Source organism: Alexandromys fortis, unplaced genomic scaffold, assembly GCF_014885135.2.
Source record: "Alexandromys fortis isolate MF-2015 unplaced genomic scaffold, M_Fortis_MF-2015_v1.1 scaffold_1, whole genome shotgun sequence".
NCBI classification, from domain to species: Eukaryota; Metazoa; Chordata; class Mammalia; order Rodentia; family Cricetidae; genus Alexandromys; species Alexandromys fortis.
This window is the reverse complement of record NW_026067927.1, coordinates 27,552,054-27,578,633: the sequence shown is the minus strand read 5'-3', so window position 1 is coordinate 27,578,633 and position 26,580 is coordinate 27,552,054. Positions and strand designations below refer to the sequence as shown.

Genomic DNA, 26,580 nt, shown 5'->3' with positions numbered 1-26,580 from the left:
ACAGGCAAAAATCAAAAGCTGTTATTTAGTTTTGTTAGTTGGGATGTGATGCAGGTTGATCTGGACAAATATTTCCCTCCTCAACGAGAGCCTCTAGTTTTCCTTTCTGAAATGCACGTGTCAATCACTTAAAATAAGCCCAACTCATTGTGATGGTAATTCCCACCTGTAATCCCAGCAGGTGATGCAGGCCGGGGAATCACCTCGAGTTCAAAGTTAGTTTAGGCTACAGTCTGAGTCTTGATTTCAAAGACAAAGGAAACATTGTATTAGGTGCTTTCCTCCTGGTTGTGACAAAGTATCTGGCAGAAACCAGTTCACTGAGGAAAGACTCTCCTTGCCCCTGGGTGCAGAGGGCGCAGGCGGTCACGGCGTGGAAGGCGTGGCACCTAGGGAGGTCCGACTAAAGTGGAGGCAGGTACTTCTGCCTCACAGCTTGGTGGATCCGGAAGTCAAGAGCAGACTTGAACTGGGTTGAGCTATGAAAATTTCAAGACCCAGCCACCCTCAGCAACCCACTTCGTCTGGGGAAGTCACATCTCCTGAAGGTTCCACAACCTTCCCAACAGTGTCATTAGCTGGCGACTGAGTGTTCAAACAAATGAGCCCACAGGTGGGACACGTGACATTCAAGCCCCAACAGGGCATGGGAAGGATCCCTTGGCCAAAACATGGCAATGAAGTATTTTTGTCATTTCCAGAGTCCTAGTTCATTCAGGTAATGGCGCATTTAAAACTCTCAAGCTTTTACGGTACCTACTTTACCCTAAAAACATTGAGCCTTGAGCAATCTTTTAAACTCTAGGAAATGAGGATTATGACCTCCACCTCACTGGGTTGTGAGAGATTAAATGAAATGGTACCCGCAAAGCCCCCAGCAGGGAGTCTGTCACCACACAAGAACTTGATCAATAGAAACTTTTACAGTTATAATTATATATTGTCTTGGACTTTTGCTTTGCTTTGTTTTGAGACAGGTCTCATGTATCCAGGTATGGCCCCAGACTTACTTTGTAGCCGAGAATGACTTTGAATTCCTCATTCTCTCGCCTCCATTTTCTGAGTGTTGGCATTACAGGCGATTGTAACCCTTATGCCTAGCTTCCTGGGTGTTCAGGAATAGAAGACAGATTTTTCAATGCCAAATTAAAGACTAAATCCCTGCCCAGATCCTGGCTTTGAATTTTGATTCTTCTAAAATGTCTTTATAAACTGGTTTCTGAGCCTAGGTTCCATCTCACCATGTTACTTGATAGAACCAAGTCAAAGAGTCAGCGAACAGCCTGGGCAGAGTAGGTTTGTTTTGGTTTAGTTTTTGTTGTTTGGGTGGAACTGGATATCAAGTCCAGGATCTCACACGCCAGGCAAGAGCTCTACCACTGAGCTACAGATCTAATCCTGGATCCGCTTCTAATGATGCACTCATTCCTTGGTATTGGCTGGTGACTGCCCATAGTAGGTTCTGGAAAATATTACTTATTGATTCATGAATTCATTGAAGAATCAGTGAATATTTATTGGCTATCTATCATTAGCCAAGAACAATCCCAGGTGATACTGACAGAAATCCATCCCTTCCTGACAAAAAAAAAAAAAAAAAAAAAAAAAAAAACAAGTAGCAAATATTTATTTGGTATCATTGGATAACACATTCACGTACTAAGCACTCAAGGAAGCGGAAAGGCTACAACTAGTGTGTGGTGGTCTAAACACGCCACACTGATGGTGGCTCCTCAGGGACAAAAAGGGACTGCAGACTTGGAGCCATGGCAGCTTTGACTGTCTAAGGGCAAATCATTCCAGAACCGGGAACAGAGCAGAGAGCCTGGGCCCATGGCAGAGTATGCCTGGCTTCATCATAGAGCCGTAGGGCTAAAGGTGTTGGGGCAATGATGGTGGCTGAGAAGATCAGAGGAGCTGAGATCATGGAGAGTCTGGCAGACATGGGAGTGCTGTGGCCTGCCTCTGAGTATAAAGAAGCACCTATAAAGGCAGCACAGATTCACCAGCTCCACACAGTGGACCAAGATGAAGACCAAGATGTAGTCCAAGAATGAACCAAGTTGCAGAGACATCAAAGAGACTGGAGGCGGCTATTGCAACATTCCTGATGGTGGGTTAGCTCTGATGGTGGCAATCTCAGTGGAGAGAAATGACTAGTGTCTGGACATATTTTGAAGGTCCAGCCAGCTCCATCCAATGGAGAGCTTGGATGTGAGGTACCAATGAGAGAGCAGATAGATAATGCCAACGGCCTTGGGGCTGAAGACTGAATATAGATGGTATAGATGCCATTTCCCGAGATGTGAGAAGGTTGGCAAACATGTCACAGTTATTCCAACACAGTAGCTTCCTCAGGATCAGGGGCCTGACGGTAAGATCTCCTGCTTGGTGGTGAGATAGGGCATACGCAGCTGCTCCTTGAGAGATGGGAATCGATGCTGGAGATACGGCTCAGTAGTAGAGCGCTTGCCTTTTTTTTATGTATGAAGCCCTAGGTTCAATCTCTAGAACCTAGGAAGAAAGACAAAAAACCTTCAACACTTGCCCAAATCCAGAGAAATCCAAGGTCGGGATGTGGTATAAATTTCTCCGCTCTGATGGTATAGATATCCACTATCAAGAGCAGATTTGTTTGTTTGTTTCTTGCCTCAGGTTGATTGGTTACCTGTCTGATTAGTTTATTGTTTGGCTACTCTGCATCTTCAGCTACCACGACACTTGTAGGGGGGGACAGCTGCTGTGTGCGTTGGTGCCCAACAGAGGGAGCTGAGAAGCCCTGGGGAAGCCCTTGTTCTTAGACCTGGCCTTAGGCCTGGTTCTCTAAGGGCTCAACAGTCCATGCAGACCAGGTAGCCTGTGCCTCAGGTCAGTGTCAACAATCGTCTCTTCTGGAAAGATGAGGCTAGGGTCGTGACTCTGGGTAACTCTTCCGTTCCATGTCATCTTTTTTGTTTTCTGATGTTGTCATGGATGCCAGATCAAATATATGCTCAAAACAGGTTTTATCAATAAATATCTAAAGAGAAAAGAGATGGGGATATATATGTAAATAACCAGAAAAAAAAAAAACAACAGTCTTTGAATCTCAGGTCCAGAAGAAGGATAGATTTTCTATCTAGGCCCATTGGAACAAGTGACCAGACAGGTTTGCTTGAAGCATGAGAAACCTTTGGTCTCCTAGCTATGCAGGTCAGAAGTCTGGAATCAGCATCTTGGGGTCAGCCTCAGTGGGAAGGCTGTGAGGAAGAATGCTTGCTTCTGCCTGTAGCTCCTGATGTTTGCTGGAAAGGCTCGACACTCTTGGCATGTAGTGGTGTCTTTTCCTTCTCTGTCGCCATCTTCTCAGGGTCCTGGGCTACCTCTGAGTTGATGTTTCATGTTCTTATGAAAGTGACATTCTTGCTGGATTTAGGGTCCACTCTCATCCAGGAAGACCTCCTAACTAAGCAAATCTGCAAATCCTACTCCCAAATCTGGTCACATAGCTGCTGGGATTAGGATTTCAATGTACTTTTGAGTGGACTGAATTTGACTCTCAACAGAGTGCGGTGGGGAATGCCGGGGGTGGTGTGCCTGGCGAGACAGAGTCCCTTAGCCAGAGTACTGAAGAAAGGAGACTTGCTCACAGCTGAAACTAGCGAAGGCCACACGTGTTTGGGTGCCACAGGAAGCCTTCAGATAAGAGCGGCTCTCCTCCTCAAACAGGATACTCTCTCCATCTGTGCTCGTGGCCCTGAAAGTTCTTTTTTTTTTATCTTCTGTTACTGGCTTAAAAATATTGTATAAATAAAAAGAATTAGAAAATAGCACTGCTCTGACTCACACACTGGGCAGAGCCACAGACTCTTGTGATTATCAAGGAGGACTTCGCTGATGTGCTGATGCTTAAGCCAAATCTTGAAAGATGAGGAGTAGGTCTCTAGGCTCAGAAGGTGGGGCTGAGGGTAGGGGGGCAGGGGGAAGAAAAGTAGGTAGGCAGGGGCTTTATGTACAAAGAGAAAAGTGTTCGCCAAGGTATGAAGTTAATTTGCTGACACACTTTACACCTCCTTTAGGAGGGTGTCACATCTCAAGGCCTGTACTGTCAATTTTATGTGCTGTTTTCAAATATTAAAAATATTAAATTCAAATATTAAATTCAAATATTAAGAAGAAGAAGAGGAAGAAGAGAAAGAAAAGGAGGAGGAGGAGGAATAAGAATAAGAATAAGAATAAGAATAAGAAGAAGAAGAAGAAGAAGAAGAAGAAGAAGAAGAAGAAGAAGAAGAAGAAGAGGAGGAGGAGGAGGCAAGCCTGGAGGTGTAGCCCAGTGGTTGAGCACCTGCCTAACCTGCCTAGAGATCATGGGGCCCTGGGTTTCTTCCACTTCCATTATTGCAGGGGGAAGGGAGGAAGGTCAAACCTGTTTCTGGTTTCAATGAATGCGCACATAAGAAAATGATAACACTAGGAACTCATATCAGGAGGAATCAGCTATCGGACACATTTGCCAAAGCACAAATATGGAAACCCCACTCTCAGCAAGATCTGGAGAAATCAAAGAGCCGAATGTGGTAGAAATTCTTCTGCCCTGACTGCAGAAAAAGATCAGCCAACATTTTTCCCCCCTCTGATATATTTCATTCTTCACAAAGGGCCAAACTGGATTCTTACGAACCCGATTGTGAACCAAGATACAAGATTCAGAATCCTCTCCAGGATCTAGGAAAAGTAACTCCCCATTCTTCTTCCCAAAGAAGTACCCCCAGCTTGTCGCCCCAGAGCCTGAATCAGGGTCTGACCCGGTTTCTGTTCCAGAACTACTGCCCTGTTTTTTGGCACAGGGATATACAGGATGCCAGCAAAGTTCACACCGGGTCATAGCAGTCTCTTTAAAGGCAAGATGATTCATGGTTGGGTGGGGGAGAAAGGGTATTGAGGGAAAGGAAGTACTGAGCAGGAGGGGGTGGAGCCATGCAATTATAAAATTGACTGCAGGAAAAGCTAGTCCTGAGAGTGTTGGGATCCTATGTTCTTACTATTGCTATTTAAGCACCAGCATTAAAGCAGAGGGGGTCGGAATGAGAAGCAGATCTCACAACTAGGTTGCCTATTGCAGTAGAATGGGTTCCATGCCTGTGTATTTATTGCAATTGCAAAGTATTAATTTCTCTTCATATCTGACAAAAAAAAAAAAAAAAAAAAAAAAAAAAAAAGCAAAGATCTCCCCCAGCCATGTAGCTGGCAGAATGAGATTTTGGCTGCAGGGGGATGAGTGAGTAATTTGTCTTCTTCTCTTTGATTGGCTGGCACTCGGGCTGACAGGGTCTTCTATTCTGCATGTTCATTCTGTAGTTAAGGAGAGTGTTTGTAATTTACAGTTTTAGTCGGGTGCTAGTATCCCCGCCCTGGCAGAAGGCATCTGTGGCAGGAGGGGCAAAGCAAAACGAGAACCTCCAGTAGGAGGCTCTTAGATACCGCCGGACTCCCTGCCCCAGCTCCCAGCCCCACTTCCAGGTCTTTGTGGAGGCTTCAAACCACCCGCCAATCCCCTCTGAAACCCTGACTGGACAGTTTCTTCTATGAACTCGAGTTATTTATGTTAAAAAAAAAAAAAAGGAAATCTTGCCAATGCATTTTTTTTTTCTGCGCTGCTTCCTCTTTGGGGGCAAGCTGGGTAAATTCCTCACAAAAGGATGTTCTTAAACTATGACCCTTATTCAGACCAGCTTGTCCTGGCCAATATTTATTCAAGAAAAATAAAGTAGCTAAGAGAGAGCTTGCAGTCATGTTTCCTCATGTCACAAAGCCAGAAGGACAGAGAAGTCTCCCGGACCTCCCGTAAGGATCCCATGTTTATCTCTGCAGCCTGCTATGGTCCACGCCTCCCTCTGGAAGCACCCTGTGTCTGACAAGTACAACCCATCAAGTGCCACTGTCTTACGTTCACACGACGGTGCCTCTGGCTTGGATTTTAATTTAGAAAATGGATTTCTTTTGAGGAAAAAAAATGCCAAGTTGTTAATGAAACACTAAAAATAGAGTCCCAAAAGTTTCCAGCCAATACCAAGCAAGGTTTAACTCACATACTCTCAGCCTTAAAATGTTGCCTGTCTTCTTCTCATTTAAAAAGAGTTGTGCTTATTAGATGATTGGAGTAACAAACTATGATATTTAACAGGCCCATTTCCTCAAACTCAACCTTGGTCAGGGTGGCCTCGAGGACAAGTGATCTCTGGCTTGCTGACAAATTAATAATGGTTAAAATTCTTCAAAAAGTGTCTCATTTCCCTTAGAAGTATCCCATTGGGATGAATTTATTATACACTAAAATACAGATTTCTTTTCAATAGCCTTGGTATGTTTTCTTGTTAAACAGCAAAATGTATAATTTTCATGTGTGGGTATGAATGTGTGTATGCGTACCTGTGCATTTGTGTAGGTCAGAGGTCAAGGTTTGGTATTTTCCATAGTCACTCGACATCTTAATTTTTAAACATTATTTATTATATTATGTATCTTTCCGTGTGTGTGTGTGCGTGCACACACATGTGCATAAGCGTGTGCATGTATGTGTATGTATGAGTGAGTATGTCTCTCTGTATGTCTGTATGCCAGATCAGTGTCCAGTGTTTTCTTTCCCTTCCTTCATCATACTACATTTTTTATTGGTGTGTGTGTGTGTGTGTATGTGTGTGTGTGTATGTGTGTATGTGTTTCAGTGTAGCACTGTAAGTGCATACGTGGGCAAAGAAATCAGCTAGTGGTTCTTCCTTTCCACTAGGTAGGTACCAGAAATTCCGTCCTTCTGAGCCTTATTTTTGAGACAGGGGCTTTTAACTGAACCTGGAGTTCATGTTTCCAGCTAGACTGGCTAGCCAGCTAATCCCAGGGATCCTCCTGTCTCCACTTCCCCAGCGCTGGGTTTACTGGTGTGCCAGCACACCCAACTTGTTACCTGGGTGCTGAGGAGGATCACAACTCCAGTTCTCACACTTTGAAGCAAGGATGCACTGACTAAGTCATATCCCAAGCCCCCCAAAATATACTTTCCATTATTAATACCCAAAGCCATCTATTTAGCCACAAACAGAAACCTCCCAAACCAGCTACAATGCTAGAACATTACTGCTTTCTAGCACACGTGTCGGCTTGTCAGCAATTCAAGTGACGAGAGTCTGAGCACCCTCCAGGAAGACTCCGTCACAGATGAGCCTAATAGCTTTTGCTTCACAGGCCTGCAGCGTATCTACCAATGGGACAATGCGTTCAGACAGATGACTCTCAGAGGACAGTCCGTGTCACATGGAGAAAGAGGATATTCAGATGAAGAAGGGCAAGCATCAGCTAATATCTGTTGCATGCTTGCAAGAAGCCATCCAGGATCCAGAGGTGTCCAGCTCTTTGAGGCTAATCCTGTTTTGCCAATCTCATCACTTGATTGCTTGATAGCTGACTGTGGAAAATGTTGAATTATGGGGCTGAAGGAGTTGAGGACTTGCCTGACATGATGAAGCTCTGGGCTCAATCACTTTACCCAGTAAGCAAACAAAGAAAAAGATATATACTTAAATATAAATATAAATGTGTAGTGTATATAATCGCTTGTATATTCATGTGTATACATCTCTGCATACAAGCGCGTGTATATATTTATTTCATATATGTATATATTTATGCTTTTATATGTGTTACCAATATGTTTCATTTATCCCAGTGAATGGTGAATGTACATATTTTTAGTTCAACATTTAATCAATAAGAAATTATTGAGGAGCCGGGTGGTGGTGGCACACGCCTTTAATCCCAGCACTCGGGAGGCAGAGGCAGGAGGATCTCTGTGAGTTCGAGGCCAGCCTGGTCTACAAGAGCTAGTTCCAGGACAGGCTCAAAAACTACAGAGAAACCCTGTCTCGAAAAACCAAAAAAAAAAAAAAATTGAGGTACTGAGTATATGTATATACATATTTGTATCCTTCATATACACAGATATCTAAGTAAGTCTTTACATTTTGAAGCATATTTCATGCTTATAGTACATTTCAATTTAAACTAGCCAAGTTTCAAGAGCTCAAAGACTGTACTGGAGAGCGAGGCTCTATATTAAAATATTTGTGAGGTTGTTTTTAAAATTGCTATTTTGTTTAGTTTAGATATGTGTACTCTTGAATCATAAACTGGCAGCAGATACTATAGTGCAAGGGCTTTTAGCCAACCCTTTTTCTGTGGCTCTGGGGAATAGAACCCAGGGTCTTGCTGATATACTCCAAGTCCTCATTCCACTCTTGAATATTAGTGATGTCATTTCATGATCAAGAAGCCTGCGCTGCTGTAGTTTATAAGAGATCAAAGACGTGGTTCTGAAGCAGGCCTGTAAGAGTCTGTAGGCTGTACCCAGGCTGGGGACTCAGGTCTGTAAGAGTCTGTAGGCTGTACCCAGCCTCAGGACTCAGGTCTGTAAGTCTGTAGGCTGCACACAGCCTCGGGACTCAGGTCTGTAAGTCTGTAGGCTGCACACAGCCTCGGGACTCAGGTCTGTAAGTCTGTAGGCTGTACACAGGCTCGGGACTCAGGTCTGTAAGTCTGTAGGCTGCACACAGCCTCAGGACTCAGGTCTATAAGTCTGTAGGCTACACACAGCCTCAGGACTCAGGTCTGTAAGCAGAGCCTCCGCACTTCAGCTAGGGTGTGGCCCACAGAACCCAGAGTCCATTGAATGGGCAGCTTTCACTTTTGTTTCTAGTTTGCTTCATTATTCTGGTTTATTTCCCCACAGGCTTCTTTAGGAGTACAATCTAAGCAAAGTGTATTTGTTTTGTAACTACCGCAGCTTGCTCTGTTTTTAAGATGACATATAGGATAAACCCCTGTTTGCAAGAGCATGGTTAAAGAGCTGGCCTCAGTATTTCCATTAAAAATTCAGTTTCCAGGATTATTGCATAGCCATAACAAATTGTTCCAGGCAGAAACTTGGCAAGTATTTCTCTACTATGGGAGGAAAGACGTTTAACAATTCTAAAGAGATAAGAATAAATAAATGTTTACTACTTCAACTTCGATGATCTTTGATAGGAGGTGCACTTAGATAAGACCTATTTCGTCTTCACATTCGGTCTGGTTTACAAAGTTGAAAGGCTAATAATAGGAGCTTGTAAGCCTAACCTTGCTCAAGAGTTATACAACTGTTCTCCTACCCCCACCCCAACATTTCAGCGAGTGCCGTCTTGGATTCTCAGTGCTTCCAGGGCTGCCTGTGTGTTTCTGAGAGGCACTGGCCGGCCAGCAGTGAGCCTCCTCACCCTGCTGAAGATACACATTCTTAGAAAGGTAAGGTTGGTAAACGCTTTGTTGTCTAGTCCATTTTCCTCAGTGTGTGTTCTTGGGGGGCCTGATGTACTGTGTTCTAGATGCAAAACAAGTAGTGGCTGAGGAACAAGGACAGAAAGAACAGCTCGAGAATTCAGACACAGGTTCTAATGATAAGGTCCCATGCAACTCATCCTGTAGCCGAGGTTGGCTTTGGTCTCTAGTTTTCTCTGTCTCCACTTCCCGAATGCTGGACCCTAGGTCCGAGGCTCCAGGCCTGGTGCTCTATTCTTCATCCTCTTACTCAATGCACGCTTATCAGCTGGAGAACGTTCTAGGCTGTCATCCCAGCCCTCCTGTGGTTCTGATAGGAGGACTGGAAGTTCTAGGCCAGCCTGAGCTACATCATGAAATCCACCTACAATAAATAAATAGATACTTACTAAATGTCAACTAGATCTCACTGTGTAGCTTCCTGATTCAATCTTGGCTTTTCTTATGTGCCCTACCCACCTGAGGGACGTGTTTAAGGGTATGATGTAGGAGAAATGTGAACAGCATGGAAAACTATATAAATATAATCAAATTGATAGTCATCATGGCAAGCAGCCGAAACAGTCCAAAAATGAGACATTTTTGAAAGTGTTACAAAAATCATCTACTTTTTAGCCAATGCGTTTAACTCAAAATCGATTTGAGTATAATATTGATGAACTAACTCCCTCCTTAGTTACGCATCTTAGTTTCTCTCAGGGTTGTCTATTCTGAAAAATTAACATTATTTTTGACTAGAGAAAACCAATGAACCTTTTGCTTTTATTAACTAAATTTTATCATGTGCATTTACTTACTGTGAGGGTGTATGTGTGTGGGGGGGTCACTCACACCGAAGTGCTGCCGTGGAAGTCAGAGGAAAACTTGCAGGACTTGGTCTGTCCTTCCACCGTGTGGATTCAGGGACTGAACCTGGGTCCTCGGGCTTGGTGGTAAGTTCTTTTAACCTTTGAGGTATGCCACCAGGAAGGCTTTTTGCCTTTTTTCCCCCTAAGACGACAGCCCACCTATCCTAGACTGTCCTTGAACTTGCTCTGCAGTTGAGGGACAATGATTTGGAATTTCCCAGTCTCCTGCGGAAAGTACAGGTGTGTGCCAGCCACACCCATTGTGGTGCTGGGCATCAAACCGGGGCTTTGTGCATTCTTGGCAATAAGGTACCTTTCCTAAGCAGGATTCTTGAAGTCCACTGGAAGAATGCAAGCCTAGAACTTGAAACGAGTATATCTTGTATCTTTTATTTTATGTAATTTGCAATCTGTTCAATTATTTAGTTGCTGTAATCGGGTAGGCAGTGTGTGTTTGTTAGCTTTTTCGTTTTGTTTTGTTTGGAATGGCGTAACAGGCTACTTCCAATGCAAACATATACTACAGTTTAAAAATCTGTCATGCTTTGGAGCGCCCTGTGTACAGTGGCTGTCCTAAGCACTCTTGTGCTCCCTCTACTGCCTCAGAGAACACTTCCCTAGTGAAGACCCCAGCACACTCATTGCAAGCCAGTTTCTTTCACTGATGAACTGGGGCTCTTGGAGGAGTGCCATTTCCTTCCCACATATATAGTCACCCCTCAAACGGGAAGGCTAGCTTTAGGGTTCCTCTTAAATACCCAAATCTTAGATCGTACAAGTGTATTATATAATGTTTACATACCGTGTATGAACATCCTCTTAATGCTTTAACATAATCAGTAATTTAAATTTACAGTATAACTTTAAGTTCTAAGGAATCTCTAGATTACTGATAGAACCCTGGTGTGGTGGAAAGACTTGTTATTCTGTATTCTGTGTGGAGCATGATGAGGGGTAAGTCTACAGGTATTCAGTCCAGGTGGCTTTTAAAAATATTTTGTTTTCTACTATAAACTGGTTAAGTTTGGGGATGCAGAGGTCCAGGAGCAATGTGTTATTTTTCCCCCATGGGTAAAATAATTAACATAAAGGTAATTCATTGGTGAATTAAGTTCTGAATCATGGCCAAATGTGCCCAGACAGAGCCCATGAAGATCAGTGTTCTTCAGGCTGGGATGTGCCCAGTCTTCGGCAGGCAGCTAGTCCAAAGGCAGACTCTGACTGCACATCGTGGGGTAGGAGCCTTGATTCTGAAGTCTAAACTCCTCCAGACGGTGGTGCTATGGTAGGAGCCGTGACATTTTGGACTCCAATTTTAAACGCAGAAATGTAATATACAAAAGTCTTGTGACTTAATATACAGTAGCCAGTCCATTTTAAACTTTCAAAAGTAGATGGTACAAAAACATTAAAATCTATACAAGGTGGGCTGGAGACACGACCTGGGTCTTGAGAGCACTTGCTGCAGGACTGGGTGGCCCTGAGTGTGGACCCCAGCACTCTTCAAAGGAGTCTGGCATTCCACAGGCCTTTACCTCAGCGTGGAGAGGGAAGAGGCAAGAGGCAAGGGCTAGGTTTGCTGGCTTCTAGCCTAGTTGAGAAGAGATGATCGTCAGATTCAGGTAAAGACCCTGTCTCAAAGGAGTACTTGGAAAGTTTCAGGACACACGCATGCATGCACGCACACGCACATACACACACTGAAAAAATCTTTAGAAAAACAAATAAAGGGTACTAACATAGCTTTTCACGTTGTTTAAATCATTCATAACACAGATTAGGAGTAAGGCTCAGCGGGCCTTCCTCCTCAATTTGACTCCATTTCAAAGCTTGACTGAGTCTTGTATAAATATAATATCAGATTTGGGTTCAGGGGAACGGTGCTATACAGCCGTAGTCTGCCGCCTTGGAAACTGCTCTGTTACCACCGAGTTTTCATTTGCCTGAGATCTTTTGCTTTTAAAGAACCTGTCCTGTTACTTCTGAGGGTGCATTTGATGCTCTGTCATCTGGAAAGAAAATGTATCAGCACTCAAGTTATGAAGCTGCATCGTGGGTATTATGTTTGTGTTGGACCTCGCAGCAAGCAATAGCTGGAGGGTGTGTGTGTGTGTGTGTGTGTGAGAGAGAGAGAGAGAGAGAGAGAGAGAGAGAGAGAGAGACAGAGAGAGAGACAGAGAGAGAGAGAGAGAGAGGAAAGGAGGAGACAGTGTGACGTGTTACAGTTTATGGCTTTAATCGTGACGGCTAGGAGAGTAAACAGCACATTTCTTATTAATTATTTTTACTGTGTGGGTAATGCACATATTTAGCTTTCTTCGGGGAACATTTAAATTAATTGACTAAGTCTAATATGAATTATGTGTTTTAATATGTTTAAGGTTGTTAAAATAATGCAAATTAACTGCTTGCACCAACGTAATAATTACAATATTAGTTTTTCCCTTGAAAATTCTCTAAATGTAAGATGTCTAAAAATAGAGTGGAGGTGGATTGGACAGTTTGCAGATTATGAGCTGGAATGAAAACATCTCAGTTACGCCAGAAACATGGCAACCAATATTTTCTGTTATAAAAATATTTTAGATGGATTTCTTTTTTTTTTTTTTTTTTTTATGAAAGCTGTCTGCAACTGAAGCGAAGAGCAGAAGCTTTGTCGATTCACGGGCCAGCAGCAACAATACCTGTAGTGCAAAGCTTCCGCCCGTTCCACACGAAGCCGGCAAGCTTCCGATCCTGTTCAAAGACAGCTTTCCCAAGAGCACCGAAAGAAAGCACCCGATTAAGCTCTGAACTATTAACCTTCACCTGGAAAAAGCTCAGGAGGGAAAACAAAACTAGTCAGAGCCTTGACAGGCAACTCCTGTTAACCGTCCACTAGAGGCTGTAATGAGACCGACGATGTCACTTTAGCGTATGAAGTCTAACAATCTTTAAGTGAGCAGCAACACAAGTTACGGAGCGGGGTGGGAGGGAACAGTCGTAGTTCTATTTAAGTAGCTGCGGACGTGTGCACGGTATTTCAAACCTGAGAATAGATATGTAGCCCCCCCCCATGACTTTTTAAAAATTTTAATCTGAAGTGCTGACTCCACAATACAGTAGTTTAGAAAGCTCACAGGTTTCTCTTGGTGATTGTGTACGCTGCTTCAGACACTGACTGTTAGGTCCTAAGTAAACGGAGCCAAAAGGTCTCTCAAATCCCGCTCTTAGTCAATAATAGAGGCTTCCTACAAGACCAAGGGATCGAGTTTCTAGACTCTGAGTTCTAAGCACCTGAAAGAGGTCAGATGCTGGCCTGACACCTACTGGTCTTCTAGAATTATCTGCAGCAAAGAGAACACGGCACTGAGCGACCCTTGTAGGGTTGTGCCCGCTCTTCCACTGGGTGCCACACCTGTTGGCAAGGTGCACTCCTCGGGGAAGATTCCTTCCCACCGAGCTCACACCTGGCAGCGGTGTAGCGGAGTGGGGAGGGGGGTGAGGACTCCATGTCTGCGTTTAGCCAGCGGGACCAGGGGAAGTTCCTTCGCCGTGGACTCCCGAGAATGGCCATAGAAAGCTCGATGCACCAGTTACCTCACTTCCGATGAAATGAATGATCCCCCGTTAGCTGCGAGAGGAGTGAGCAGGTCGGCTACCAGGGATAGACCCGAGACGTCCCCATTCCTGCTGCAGATTTCTAGACCTGCAGAATTAGAAAAGAGGCCGGGAGGTCGCCAGCTTGTCCGGGCAGGAAAGGTGAAGGCGCCAGTGCAAACTGAGGAAGCCTGAGAACTTTCCCGAGTTGCAAGCCAAGGCGCGGGCCCGGAGTCGGGTTGCTCAGGGCTCACGGGCAGGAGGGTTAACAGCGTGGATACTGTGAGTCCTCTTAGACGCGCACCGAGGTTGGGGGTTGGGGGCACCAAGGTCACTTCAGGATTAGAATCAGCCGAGTTCCCCGCATCTTTGGTTATTTTACCAGGTGGGAGCCGAAGCCTGACACCCGTTGCGGTGAGTACTCCAGGTTACCGGAGTTGCACACTGCACTCGCCTTGGCCCCTCCAACTAGGTTGCAAGGAGCCGAGGAGGCGCGAGAGCACCGATCGGTCACCACTCCAATGACCTCATCGCCCCAACTTCCCCGCCCCTTTCTCAAACCTGGAAGGCACAGTCCCCTCAGGCCGACGTCCGGGATCAGGAGCCGCAGTTAGGAAGAGGCACCGGGCCTCCGCTGGAGGGACCGCTGCTCCGGCCGGGTGCATACAAGGGTTAAGGGCGCGGGCCGGCAGCCGCGCCGTGCGCTCGCCGTGCTCTGTGCGGCTCGCCGGGCCGCCTGCCAGAGGGTGCCCCCCCCCTCCCCATGAAGTCGGATCCTTGAGCTGTGGCGGCGGCAGCCAACTGCTCCATATTTGGCTTCTATTACACATTTACATACTGGAGCGAGCGAGCGAGCGCGAGAGAGAGCGCGAGGGAGGGAGGGCGGGCGGAGGGAGGAGGGAGGGGAGGGGGAGGAGGAGGAGAAAGCAGAGTATACCGCAGACATCATTTCTACTACAGTGGCGGAGCCGTACAGGACCTGTTTCACTGCAGGGGGATCCAAAACAAGCCCTGTGGAGCCGCAGCTAGAGCTACAGCAGCCGCAGGACACTGTGTCTCTCCCTCTGTCCCCCCTTCCCCACGCAACCCCAGATCCATTTACACTTTACAGTAAGTGGCTATTTTTTTTCCTCCTCTGATTCTTTCTCTCCCCCCCTCCCCCATCCTCCTCCCCCCCCGATTTAGATTAAAATCACCCCCTCCCTCACCCCAATCCGCTCTCTCCAGAGAGGGGCCAAAGAACATCCAGCATACACCCCCTCCCCCAGTCTCAATGGGCTGCAAGGAAAACAGCTGGAAGAGGAGCGAAGGGAACCGACGCGTCCTGGTGTGTGTGTGTGTGTGTGTGTGTGTGTGTGTGTGTGTATGTGAACGTGCGCGCGCGTGTGTGAGTGTGTTTGTGTGTACATACACCCGTGCCGGGTTCCAGCCTTCCGGCTGGGGACCCCACTGTGGGCGCAGGAGCGGCGGGCAAGGGGAGAAGCCAGGGGCCGGGTGGGCGGCCCCAAGGAGAGGGGGCGCGCCAGGGCGAGGGGCGCGGGTGGGGAGAGCCGCGGCGCCCCGCTCAGGCTGCTGCTGGCCCGGCGGCGGCGAGCGTAGAGAGCCCTGTCCTCCTCCCTCCTGGTGGCGCAGAGGGAGGCGGCAGCGGTTGAGGGTCGCGTTGCCCTCTTCGCTCTCGCAAATTCTCCCTCCCGGCAGGGGGTGGTGAGCGCCGCTGGGGCTCGAGGGAGGGCTAGGCTTCCCCGCCTAGGGGTCGCCTAGCTTGAGAGAGGCCACTCCAAGACGGGGGTCTCCCCGCCTAGGCCAGCCTCTCGGGGCCGGGGACTTTGCGCACGGCCTAGGGGAGCAGAGAGGTGGCGGCGCAGGGGGCAGGGGCGCGCAGGCTTTCGGAGCGCAGCGGGAGTGGCGGCGGGGAAGGGCCCTGGCTGCAGCCGCCACCGCCGCCCTGTTGGTGCGGTCGCTTCCTGATCCAGAGCAGCCGCCACCGCCGCTGCTGCCCGAGCCGGGAGCCCGCGAGCGCCCCAGCCCGGCCCGGCGTCCCTGCCGGCGCCCGAGGCAGCAGCGGAGGAGCTGCGGGCTCTGCCCTGCGCCGGGACTGCTCGGCTGCGCGGCCGCAGGGAGGGTGAATGAAGATGGGAGGAGGGGAAGGAGGAGGCGGCGGCGGAGGAGGCGCTGCGGGGATTGGGATGCGCCCCGGAGCCCCGCGGCTCGTTCACTCGGGGCCCGAGACGCCGCCACTGCTGGGGCTGCCGCCGCCGCTGCCTCCTACGTGGTTACAGCGGAGCGCACAGGCCGGTCCCGCAGGGGGCAGGGAAGGGGCCGGACGGGCGGAGCGAGAGGTGAGGCGGGGTCGAAGAGGAGGGAGTGAGTGCAAATGAATGTGTAGGTGCTTGCGTGTGTGTGTGTGTGTGTGTGTGTGTGTGTGTGTGTGTTCGCGCGTCGGGCGGGGGCCAGGGCCATCGCGATGGTGACGGGGTCCCCGCGGTGGTCCCTTGACGGACTCTACATCGCTTTGACCTCTCCTTAGCCACCTCCTTCAACTCTGTGGCTTGTGCGCTTTCATTTTATTTCAGACCACGCAGAGAGCTGACTGGAAGGGGTGAAACAATTCAGGTTTTCTAGGGAGATTGAGCAAAGACCTTAGTTGGAGGGGTGGGGGGTGGAAGTAGAATGGTGATCTAGACTCCGCCAGAAAAAAAAAAATAGGGTTTTAAGACGGCGGAGTTCAGTTCGATCCCGTGGCTGTCCTGGTTTGTTTTGCTTTCTTTCCGTATAATCCTACAGATAAGAGGGTAATATAAATACTTGGGAAGGTTGGGAAATTGCTGAAGAGTAGTAAGGGTGGAAAAAAAAAGCCAGTCGGAAGCTGGTTATATAATGCGCTGTGTGGCTAACAAGAAAGGCAAGCTATTTTTGTTTACCGTATGCTGTGCAGTAGGAACTCCTCCAAACTGGTTCTGTCCCCGGAGAGGTTTCTTAGCTTCTCAGAGAGAGCCACAGACTACAATTGGTAAAATTAGAAGACCCCACACCACCTACAGAATAAAAAGTAATGCCTTAGAGTCGAGTTCTCACCTCACCTCCTGCCCAGCATGCAGGGGAATGTGTGTGTGTGTGTGTGTGTGTGTGTGTGTGTGTGCAGTGTTTTCCTGTAGCAATCTAGTAGTCTCATCTCAATGACATTTCTGTTTTATAATGCAAGCTCTTCTTAATATTTAAACATCATTGCTCTAGATTGTACACAACAAGGTAGTTACATGCTGGTTATTTTCAGCGCAGCTGCTTACTTTTTTCAATATTGTTCGCTAAGCTATTTCTGTTTGGCTTTTTGAAGAGCCCTGCAGTTCCTAGAAGCCCTAGTTAAGCCCACCCTCTGGTTTCTTGATGATGGGTGGGTAGCTGAGACAGTTTGATAGCCCAGGGTTTATTTTTATTTTATTTTTGAATGAAGTTTATGCCAGCGGAAGCTAGAGGTAGCCTCCAAAGAGAAGAAAAACATGCGCACAAACTCTTGAAAAGGGATTGCACCAGAGCAGTTTAGCTGTGGCATTTCATCTCCTCTGATTGTCCTCTAACTGGCCGTGCACCAGTCAATATTTTAGCAGCTTTGCAAATAAATGGGCTTGAATGCCACCTTCCACATAAAGCCGAGGCTGAAAAGCCTGTCTGCCTCTCGCATCACACAGATACTGTCGGTGGTGTTAGTTTTCTGTGCACTTACTCTGCCCCTGATCACTCATGTAATTAGATCAGGCTGCCATGGCAACAGACAGTGCTGCTTGGTCCATTCAGGTGGGTTTGCCTGAACTGCTCCAAGTGTTTTATGCCCAGTATTTGAGCTGCCCGAACCAGAGAGGAGAGGCTTCGCCATTTCAATTGCATCTCCTTTCAGTCATCTGAACCGGAGACACTGAATGAGGCAGATTCTAGCTACTCGGCTTTTCTAAAGCAAACCAACATGCTGCTCCTACTGGGTGCAGTGTGTAGATGCACCTCCCCAGACAGTGAAAAGGAGCTGACAATCCTGCTGGTGTTTATTGTGAGCAGATCAACAAGTATTTGATACTTGCTAGGAACCTTTCAAAGCTGACTGAAGTGACATTTCTTCTGCAGTCTGGAGCCTTTGGCCTTGCCAGCACTTAACCCTTTCAAGTGTGAGAGGCGAGCACAGCCTTGCTTGAGAAATGAAATTGCTGGCGGTGCTGGCTGGCTTTCTAGGTAGTTCACTGAGAGGAGATGGCTTCTTTGGAAAGTATACTCCCCACTGCCGCATTTTAAAACTTCACAAACCATAATATTAAAAGGGATGCTGACAGTAGGCAGGCATTCTGAATGCTATCTTTCTTAATTTGGATCTGTTGCTCTTGATCTTGGATGATCTTCAGTAAAAAGATATTTTTTTTGCAGCTGAGGGAGAGATGCTACAAGCCCGTATCACACATGGAGCTTTGCCCAGTAAACAGTGTATATGGTACTTTAGGGTATAATTTAGTGACCATCTAGAGAGCTGCAGGCCAGCGTTTGCATTCTGGTACCACCTTAAGCCTGCTAAGGCCAGAAAAATTATATTATGACAGAAAAGACAACAGAAAAGTAGCTTTAGCTGCTGGAGCCTGGCACTGTTCAGACAGCCCAGGTGAAGGGGAATGTTTTAGTAACTCTGAGTGTGTCATAATTTAGTTGTGACCCTGCCAGTCAGTTTATAGTTTCAAGGCCAAGTAGCCAAATCAGTTAAAATAGAAGGAAGAAAAACACACAGAGAGAATCCCCCCAGCACACACACACACACACACACACACACACACACACTCACACTCACACACAGTCTCCCACCTCTCCAGGGCCAAAACTAGGAAAGTTACTCACTTCTCCTCACAGGGGGTTTATGAGTTTCCCCTGGTTACAGAGTTTATGTGGTTGCTACATTATTGTGGCCTGGTCCGGTGAAGCATCACTGTGGTTAAAATGAGCTATTATTTCTGAGAGGTGAATTCATGTGAAGACAGGATCTAAAACCAAAGACAGACATTTTAAGTTTTACACAATCCTTGGAGGTTCTTGCTTCGATTTTGCAACAGACAGAGAAGGGCTTGATTTGCAATTAAATGTGCGCATGTATTTTTCAGTGTACAAATAAACCCTTGCTAAAATAAATATGAGAAGTGTATTATTGTACTTAATTGAGAGCTGGAGAAGGCATCACCCTCTCCCCGCCCGGTTTCGTCGGAAGAGGGTTTGGCCAGCCGTGGTATTTTCTTAGAAATAGCATGGAGAGACTTCAGGCCTCTCAGGTGGCTTTGAGCGAGAGGTTAAAGAAAAACTCTTGAGCCATCAGATTACATATCAAATAGCTGGAGATGGTCAAAAGTTTCCACTGCCCTGAGTCCCAGGAACCTCCAGAGTGAAGAGATTGCTAAAACGTTAGTCAACACTCCTAGGCTCCCGGTGTCATTAGAGAGTTCAAGGGTTCACATTCCTTTTGAATAAGGTGACCTTGTTTTCTCACCCATCCTGAAATGTCAAGAGCATTTTGCTCCAGCACATACCTTGACCTGGCAGCTTCTACTGACTAATAGGCTGTAGCAGTTCGCTGTGCTTCCTATTAGGAGACAGTCAATAAATATACTTTACTAAAAGCCCAAGCTCCTGTAAGCACTTGAATGTCGGAGCGAATGTTGATTTCTTTGAACTCTAGTGGTCTGAAGGCAACACATCATTTAGACTCAGAAAAGCTTAAATCCTTGCATTTGAAAAGAGCCTTCTCCAGAGACAGTCTGTCGCTATTTTTTTAGGGAGATGGGGGTCCCTGACATCCAGGCTCTGCATTTTCAGAGTAGCAGGCAAGTCTGGTTTAGAGAGAGTTAGGTTTGTACAATTTAATTGCTTCAAAGAACAGATTTTGATCCTGTTGGCCATACTTCCAACCTGAGAACAGAGGCAGCCCTTCTGATTTTGCTAAGTGTTTGTTAAAAACAACAAATTGTGGGAATAGCAGTGGAGGCCACAGTTTCTGCCCAAGGGCTAACACACAGTTTTACTTTTGCTGGTTGTTTAAGATTTGAAGATCTGAGTCATCAGTAATACTATTTTAGTTGCATTTAATTTGGTTTAGTAAAATAAATTTACTCATTCCAATTTTCTGTGAGCAGTACCATGATGATGCATATATAGGATGCTAGCTTTACATAATTGAAAAACTATTGGCTGAAAGAGTTATAATTGGATTGAGGCTTTTTTTTTTTAAAAAAAATAAATACTTAAAATAATGAAAGAAAAGGAATGCCGTGTGGTAATTTATCTTTATTTGTGGAAATGGTGTTTTTATTTTCCTTGCCCAATTTTATTTAAGTGTTTTTGACTTTAATCAGTGCAATGGCATATTTTATAATCCTTATAAACCTGAACCCTTTAGGATAATTGACTAGAAATGCTTATGCTACCTGTTACTACTATCATGCATGAACTAAAACATGTTTTGAGCTATTATACACAAACAAGGCCACTCACGCGCCCCCTTTGTTTGGCATGTTTGATGTTAGCAGACGTGTTTCATTGATTTTCCTATAACTCTTAATGCACACCATTTGTGGGATAATGAAAATGCAATGATAATTGCCATCCTGTAAACAACAAAAAAAATGTATTCTACTTGAAAATTCCTTTTTAGAAAACTCATGGTGTAATAAGATGTCGGGCTTAGAGGGTAGGTGTTCCCCTGACTGCAGGGCATCATTTGGTATCACAAAGACTCATCCTGCTTCTACCAAAGTGCCTTAAGGGGACAGATTTAGAACAATGTATTTATCAGGTATTTTTAGTAGTGATTACAGCTGCCGACCTGTAAGCACGCGTGCTTCTTGCAGAAAGAGAAGGAGTGGAGGGCAAACTTTCTCTTTTTGTGCCCTTGGCCCTGGTCCTGACTCAGTGTTACCTCCTGGTGTTTGCATACCATCACATGTTTAGATATTTGGGCCGTCTGGCTTGGTAATCCTCCACCATTTGTAGTACTGTGTTTCTCTGATATGTGCTCTTAAAATATTAAAGATTCCAATTTTAGTGTGTGTCATTGTCTGTAATGTGCCATCATTTACTGTCTTGCTTATTGTGTGTCCTTTCAGAGAGTTCACGTGGCCTTGACTTGATTCTTGTGTTTCTTTCCTGTGATGGGATACGCAAGTAAATAACTCTCTCTTACTCTGGCAAGGGTGGCCGGACAAATGCTTTTCGAAAGAAGGAAGCATGCCGATGCTAGAGTAAATTAATATTTGACAGCATTTACATCACATTTGACTGTTCTGTGCACTTCAGCAGAATGTAATTTGGACTCTAGCAAGTCTTATCTGCCGGGCGATGTGTAAACAGGGCCCCGTGTGCACACAAATCCACATACAAGCAAGCCCAAGTCCCCGGTCCCTGCAGCTTCTGGGAAAGTGATTATGAAGTATTTTGAGCGTCCTCTGAAATGGTACCAGATAAAAATCAAGACTTCCCTTGCCCTTAAGATAAATGCTGTGCTAAGATGAAATAGAATTTGGTGAACTCCTGTTGAACTTGGTCACCGCCTGTAACCCAGCAGCCTTCTCCATGGAAAGATGGTGTCTTATTTTCTTTCTGTAAGGACATTATAGCCCACTTGAACTTTTCTCTCCGTATACAGACTGCACACTGGGAAACTGAAGACTGTTAAAAAGTCCTTTTGCAGAGCAGCCCCTGGCTCCTAATAGATGCTTAGATAAATTGGTGGTGAATGGATTCGTTAGAAGGAAGAAAGCTTTGGCTACTATTCATTACTTTGCAAAGTGCTGGAAAGAAATGGGAGTTATTTCCCTTTCCAGCTGGGCTGTGCTCTTAAAAATAGCGAGTGTGTATGGTTGAAAATAATTATGACTCCCGAGATGAGCTGCCGTGGACCCGGGGAGAATTTGGCTTCTTCACCTGTTTACAGAGTACCCACATTGGAGATCATATTCATAGTTCCAGAATAGTTTCTTTCTGACACCCAATATAATTCTGGGCCTTCTCCTTCCTACTGTTACCTGGCGTGAGCGTAGGAAATCCAGACTAAATTTAAAATCAGCCTAAACACATGCAGCTCGGCTCCATCGATCTGACTGAAAACCAGTTCAGCATTCACTTAGTTGAGGGGATTTTTTTTTTATCCCACCAGCATGGCTGGTATTTTTGGTTTAATCTGGCTAATTGTTTATCCCCAGCACTTCAGTATATGATTTTAATGGCTAAGGCTAAAAAGTCTGCTAGCCATTCAAGCTGTCTACTTCTGTGTCTGTGCAGACATCTTTAATTCACAAAATTATCTCAGGAGCACCAAAATCCACAAAGATTCATTCATTTCTTCTTTCATTTATCCATTCACGAATTCCTCATATAGTGGGTAACCTTGCTTGACTCTTGGGGCAAAATGAAAGTGACGACAGTATCCGTTCAACAATGAAACGATTTAAAATTTAGGGCTGGGCAAGTACCCCAGTTGGCAAAGGTGCCTGTCTGCCATGCACAAAGCTGTAAGTTGGATGCCCTCGCATTGCATAAACTGGGCATGGTGGCACATGGCTGTATTCCCAGCACTTGTGATCTGAAGTTCTGGGTCATCCTGAGCTACATAGCAAGTTTGGGATCAGCCTGAGCTACATGAGATTTTTCCTCAAAATGCATCCTTATTTCCCTCTGCATTTGATTCCCCCCTTACCTTTGGGCTAGTGTGTTAATAGTGATATCTGTCATGATTGTCTTTCAAGTTACATGTGGATAGGTTAATATATCCTCAATTCGAATTAGGCTTTTAGCCCAATTACTATGTCATCCAAGTCCTTTTCTACGTGATGCTATTTGGGATGACTGGCATGGCTTGTGTGTTGGCTGTTTGAGGAAAATGACAGTGGCTGCCGTAAACGCGGAACCAAGGTTTTCATTTGGCTCAAGAGGTGGCCTAGATTTCATATGTTGGATCCCCTGAGCCCTGTGGAATAAAACCAGACCTGTCTTAAGCTGGCTGCTATCTATGTAACTCCTTTAGAACAAAATTCAAAATTTTCTTCTTAAGACTTGTGTTTCAATGCCTACGTCTTAAGGTAGACTTTTTTTTTTAAAAGCAGTTTATTCTTTTTTTTTTTTTTTGTTTCTCTGTTTGTTCTTGGCCTTTCACCTTGGATTTCTTCTCCTGCACTTCCTGGACCACTGTAGAAGCATCGTGCGCCCCAAAACAAGTCATCAGGGCAGACCGTTCAAGCTGCAGACCTGTCTGCCATCCTTGGCCAAGAGTCTCTTCATCCTCCTACGCCACCTCCTTCTGCAGGGAATGCCTCCCGTGCCAGGTGAGAGGTTTACCATGTTTTCTATCTGACTTGGGATGGTTGCTCATCAGCTGTGTACTCTGTAAACTGTGAAATAGAATTTTCTTCATAACTTTAGTGTATGGAAAATTGCCCAGTGTGTATGTGTGTATAAAAACTGGATAAAAGCATCTATGGTTGTGGTCTATTTGGTTCACGAAGAAATCTGCATTGAATTTGTCTTGATCGATGCCTGCTGCCTGGGGCTTGTGCCTGTTCATTTTCCGTGTCACCTTTCCTTAAGTCAGTTAAGAACACTAAGCTGCCGTCTCCCCTGAGACTGGTTCTCCCGTTTTAGGTTCTAACTGTAGTATGATACATTTGCAAGGAAGCAGAAAACTGTTTGTTGGGTCGGTGGCTGCCAGGAGTTGTTGAATCTTGAGTCTCTTTGTGTCTGTTTGGATTTTACAACTTCCTGATTTCCTCACATACAGTAAAATTTTCTGGCTGAGAGAGTCTCGAAACAGCGTGTAAGCAAGGACTGTTGACCCAGGGTTCTCCGTTAAAGAGCAGACAGGAGGCCAGTGCCCTTCTGTGAAATCCAGAGAGAATGGAATTCAGCTAGGACGTGGGACTGAAAGGGCTGGGGACACTAGTGTACACAAGCAGGCGAGGGAGGGGGTTGTGGAAGAGAAAATAAAAGATAGATTTCTAGCTGCCTTGAGAGTAGTTCTGCTTGAAGCCGTGAAGCCAGGCAACATCAGAAGTTCCAAAGGCTGGCTGGGCAGGAGACTCACTCAGAGAGTTTCAAACAGAGTTTGGGGCTCCACCCTAGACCTCCTGAATCAGAATGTTCCCCGCTGGTCTGCTGGAATGAAGGAAGTGTTTCTGGAACTTTCCTGTTTCCTTTCTTGGTAAGAAGCAGAAGGCGCTTTTACCAAACCACACACCCCAAATGGAGGACATCAAAATCTATTCAGCAAGAGGTAGAGACTGGCTTTACCAAGTGTTCATTTACAAAGTGGCCTAGTGGAGCCGGGCATGGTGGCTCATGTCTGTGATCACAGCACTTGATAAGAAGAGCTGAGGCAGAAGGAGGATGGGCCAGAGTCGGAGGCTAGCAGCAGCTATGCAGTGAGCTTGAGAATAGCTTGGGATACAGCCCGAGACCCCTCTCAAAAAGCAAAACAAAAATCAAACTCCCAAGAAAGTTCACCAGTTTTCTGTGTGTACGCCACAGAACCAGTTTATTTTAAGCTAAGTACAAGCTCCGTGGCCTCCGAGATAACAGCCCGGAGCTCTGACACTGGCCAGAGTGTTTGGATTTCAAATATCAAGATGCTACTTCGATCGTGCACATGCCTGTATCCTGTTCATGTCTCGGCTTCTTCTTGTACGATGAGGACAACAGAGGGCTACTGTGGGATGGACTGAAAACAAATGAATGTGTGTGGCTTGAGTGTGCCGGGCATATGGCTTATATATGACCTGTTCTCATAAGCTATCATTGTTAGCACATAGCTTATCTCTAGACAGGGAGGGGGAATGTAAATCTCTTCTTTTTCCATGGCTGCTCCTGGACCATACATGACTAAGAACAAGTAAATATACCCAGACCTTGGCCTTTGGACCAACCCTGTAGGCATTTGTTGGCTCTACAAAGCCAATAAGGGTTCTATTTATTTTTCTGAATTTTAAATTCTGAACTTATCTTAACTCATATTGTGATAGGATGCATACCTTTTTTGCACTGTAAGATAAACTGATGAATAGCTTGCATCAATAGAGTTATTTGTAGTTTGTTTGAATAATAATAAAAGGCCTGACTAATAACTATGTTTAAGCCTTAGAAAGAGTAGCTGGAAGTCTGGAAACACAGCTCAGTGGGAGAGCACTTGCCTAGCATGTGTGAAGCTCTGGGTTCAGTTCCCAAGGCAGATGGACAGACAGAAAGACAGAAAGAAAAAAATCTAAGAGTCTCGGCCAAGCAGAGAATGGGGGGAGTTACCAGGCCACAAGCATTGTGTTCTTTTGAATTATGCAAATGGGTTCTTTCTATTGTATTGACTGTGGATTTGAGAGACTCCATTTAAATGGTAGTAAGTGATGTCTAGCTACTGGCAGGGCAAGGCTCTTAAGATTCGCAGGTGTCTGCTAATGGGCAGGGTGGGGCAGCACACTGTTGCCTTCCCTCTTCGGGGGAACCTGTTTAATACCTGTATTTTGCCAGGCAGATAGATGGTCCTTTCACTGACCTTTCAGGAGATATGTTTCAAGAGTATGTGGGGTGAGGTGTTCTTTTCTTTTTTAAAACCTGTGGTATTTGAAGAGAGTCATTATCTATAACCAAACAATCTCAAGAATTTTCTTATGAACAAGACAGGCTGCCAGGAGCCTTATCTTGGGGGCAGCATGGCCTGCTTGTTGAGATGCAGGGGTTTCTGGTCTCATAACCACTCCGTTAAGTGTCGTGATCCTCACGGCCTTGCTGACAAAATAGCGCGATGTCACCTGGAACATTAGGCTGTTGATCTTTTCTGTGCTTGCGCAGAAAAGAAACGTCTACACTTTCTCTAAGCATTTTGCATACATAATGGCCTCATTATGGTCCTCACAACTGACGGCTGTCTGTGGGCAGGGAGAGAATATCATGTTGTATTCTGATACATTCATGTTATTCTTCTAAATGAAAGTCTGGGTTATTATTTCTGGCGCTGGTTATTTTATAAAGATGATGCAGCTAAACAAGTTATGACCTAACTTATTCACAGTTACTATCTATGTAAAGAAGTGATTCATTCATACATTCACTGGGTGTTTTTTTTTTAACTACTGCATGGTGCCGTGGACATGCAAGTGAGTAAGAGCTACAGGAGATTATACATTCTTCGTGACCAGGCTTGAGAAAGGAGGAATGCGCTGGAATAGCTAACAAAGCTGAAAGGGTTGGGCTGTACTTACTGAGGGGTACATTCTGACCCGGAAGGAATTTAAAAGGGTGGTGGGAGCTCAGGAAAGACTATGAGGAGGAGGATCATGTGATTTGGTCTCTGAAGGCTGGGATTGCACTTCTGTGGGAAGGGATGGAGAGAGACAGAGGAAAGTCTTGCAAGCGGCTGGGACAACAAGCAAAAGCTTGCTTGTATGTCGTCTGTAGGCTGGGCAACTGTGGCTGAAGGTGGGGGGGTGTTCTGAGTTGCAGAAGTCAAGGAGACTGGCAGGGGTATGGGAATAGCTGAGAAGTCCATCCGAAGAGCAGTTTGGAAGCGTCGCTGGCATAAAAAGGGTTTTGAATTTGGCCTTTGGGGTCCTGTGCCTGGCAAAGGGGTGGACACACAAAAGGCATGACTGGATCTAAGGACACAGGAGCTGGCGGTGAATGCGTAGGGTGAAGGTAAGAGGCAGCAAGAAGGGGAGCTTGAATGGTGGTACAGCCTTTGTTGGCCAGTTTTTCCAAAGCTGGGGTGGCAGGAGGGATTGGGTTGTTGCAGGGGTGGATCGTGGAGGGGGGCTTCTTCTGT

General features: G+C 45.8%; 1 protein-coding gene and 2 long non-coding RNA genes across 13 annotated transcripts in view; 2 read left to right on the top strand and 1 right to left on the bottom strand.

Moving 5' to 3' along the window:
* Positions 1–12,947, top strand: part of LOC126502776 (uncharacterized) — a 51,625-nt gene extending 38,678 nt beyond the window's left edge. The window contains exons 3-5 of the long non-coding RNA XR_007592053.1: positions 7,219–7,522; positions 9,196–9,309; positions 12,813–12,947. This is a non-coding gene — a long non-coding RNA (uncharacterized lncRNA). The remainder of the gene's footprint in view (positions 1–7,218; positions 7,523–9,195; positions 9,310–12,812) is intronic.
* LOC126502775 (uncharacterized) lies at positions 1,492–14,638 on the bottom strand. Of its 4 annotated transcripts, none has more exons than XR_007592050.1 (5): positions 14,331–14,476; positions 13,770–13,878; positions 12,875–13,008; positions 10,140–12,199; positions 1,492–3,019 (listed from the first exon to the last, which is right to left on the bottom strand). It is a non-coding gene; the product is annotated as an uncharacterized lncRNA (long non-coding RNA). The 4 variants fall into 4 exon arrangements; XR_007592052.1 differs by having other exon boundaries at positions 10,140–11,781; XR_007592051.1 differs by lacking the exon at positions 10,140–12,199 and having other exon boundaries at positions 14,331–14,638.
* A 58-nt stretch (positions 14,639–14,696) lies between these two features.
* Positions 14,697–26,580, top strand: part of Atxn1 (ataxin 1) — a 380,257-nt gene continuing 368,373 nt past the window's right edge. For 5 of the 8 annotated variants that reach the window (XM_050144026.1, XM_050144029.1, XM_050144031.1 and 2 more), the window contains exons 1-2: positions 14,697–14,879; positions 22,971–23,101. The gene's annotated coding sequence lies outside the window, so the exon portion shown is untranslated. Of the gene's footprint in view, positions 14,880–14,924; positions 16,109–22,970; positions 23,102–25,406; positions 26,454–26,580 lie in introns of those variants that run through there. The other 3 variants (XM_050144030.1, XM_050144032.1, XM_050144033.1) reach the window with 3 other exon arrangements.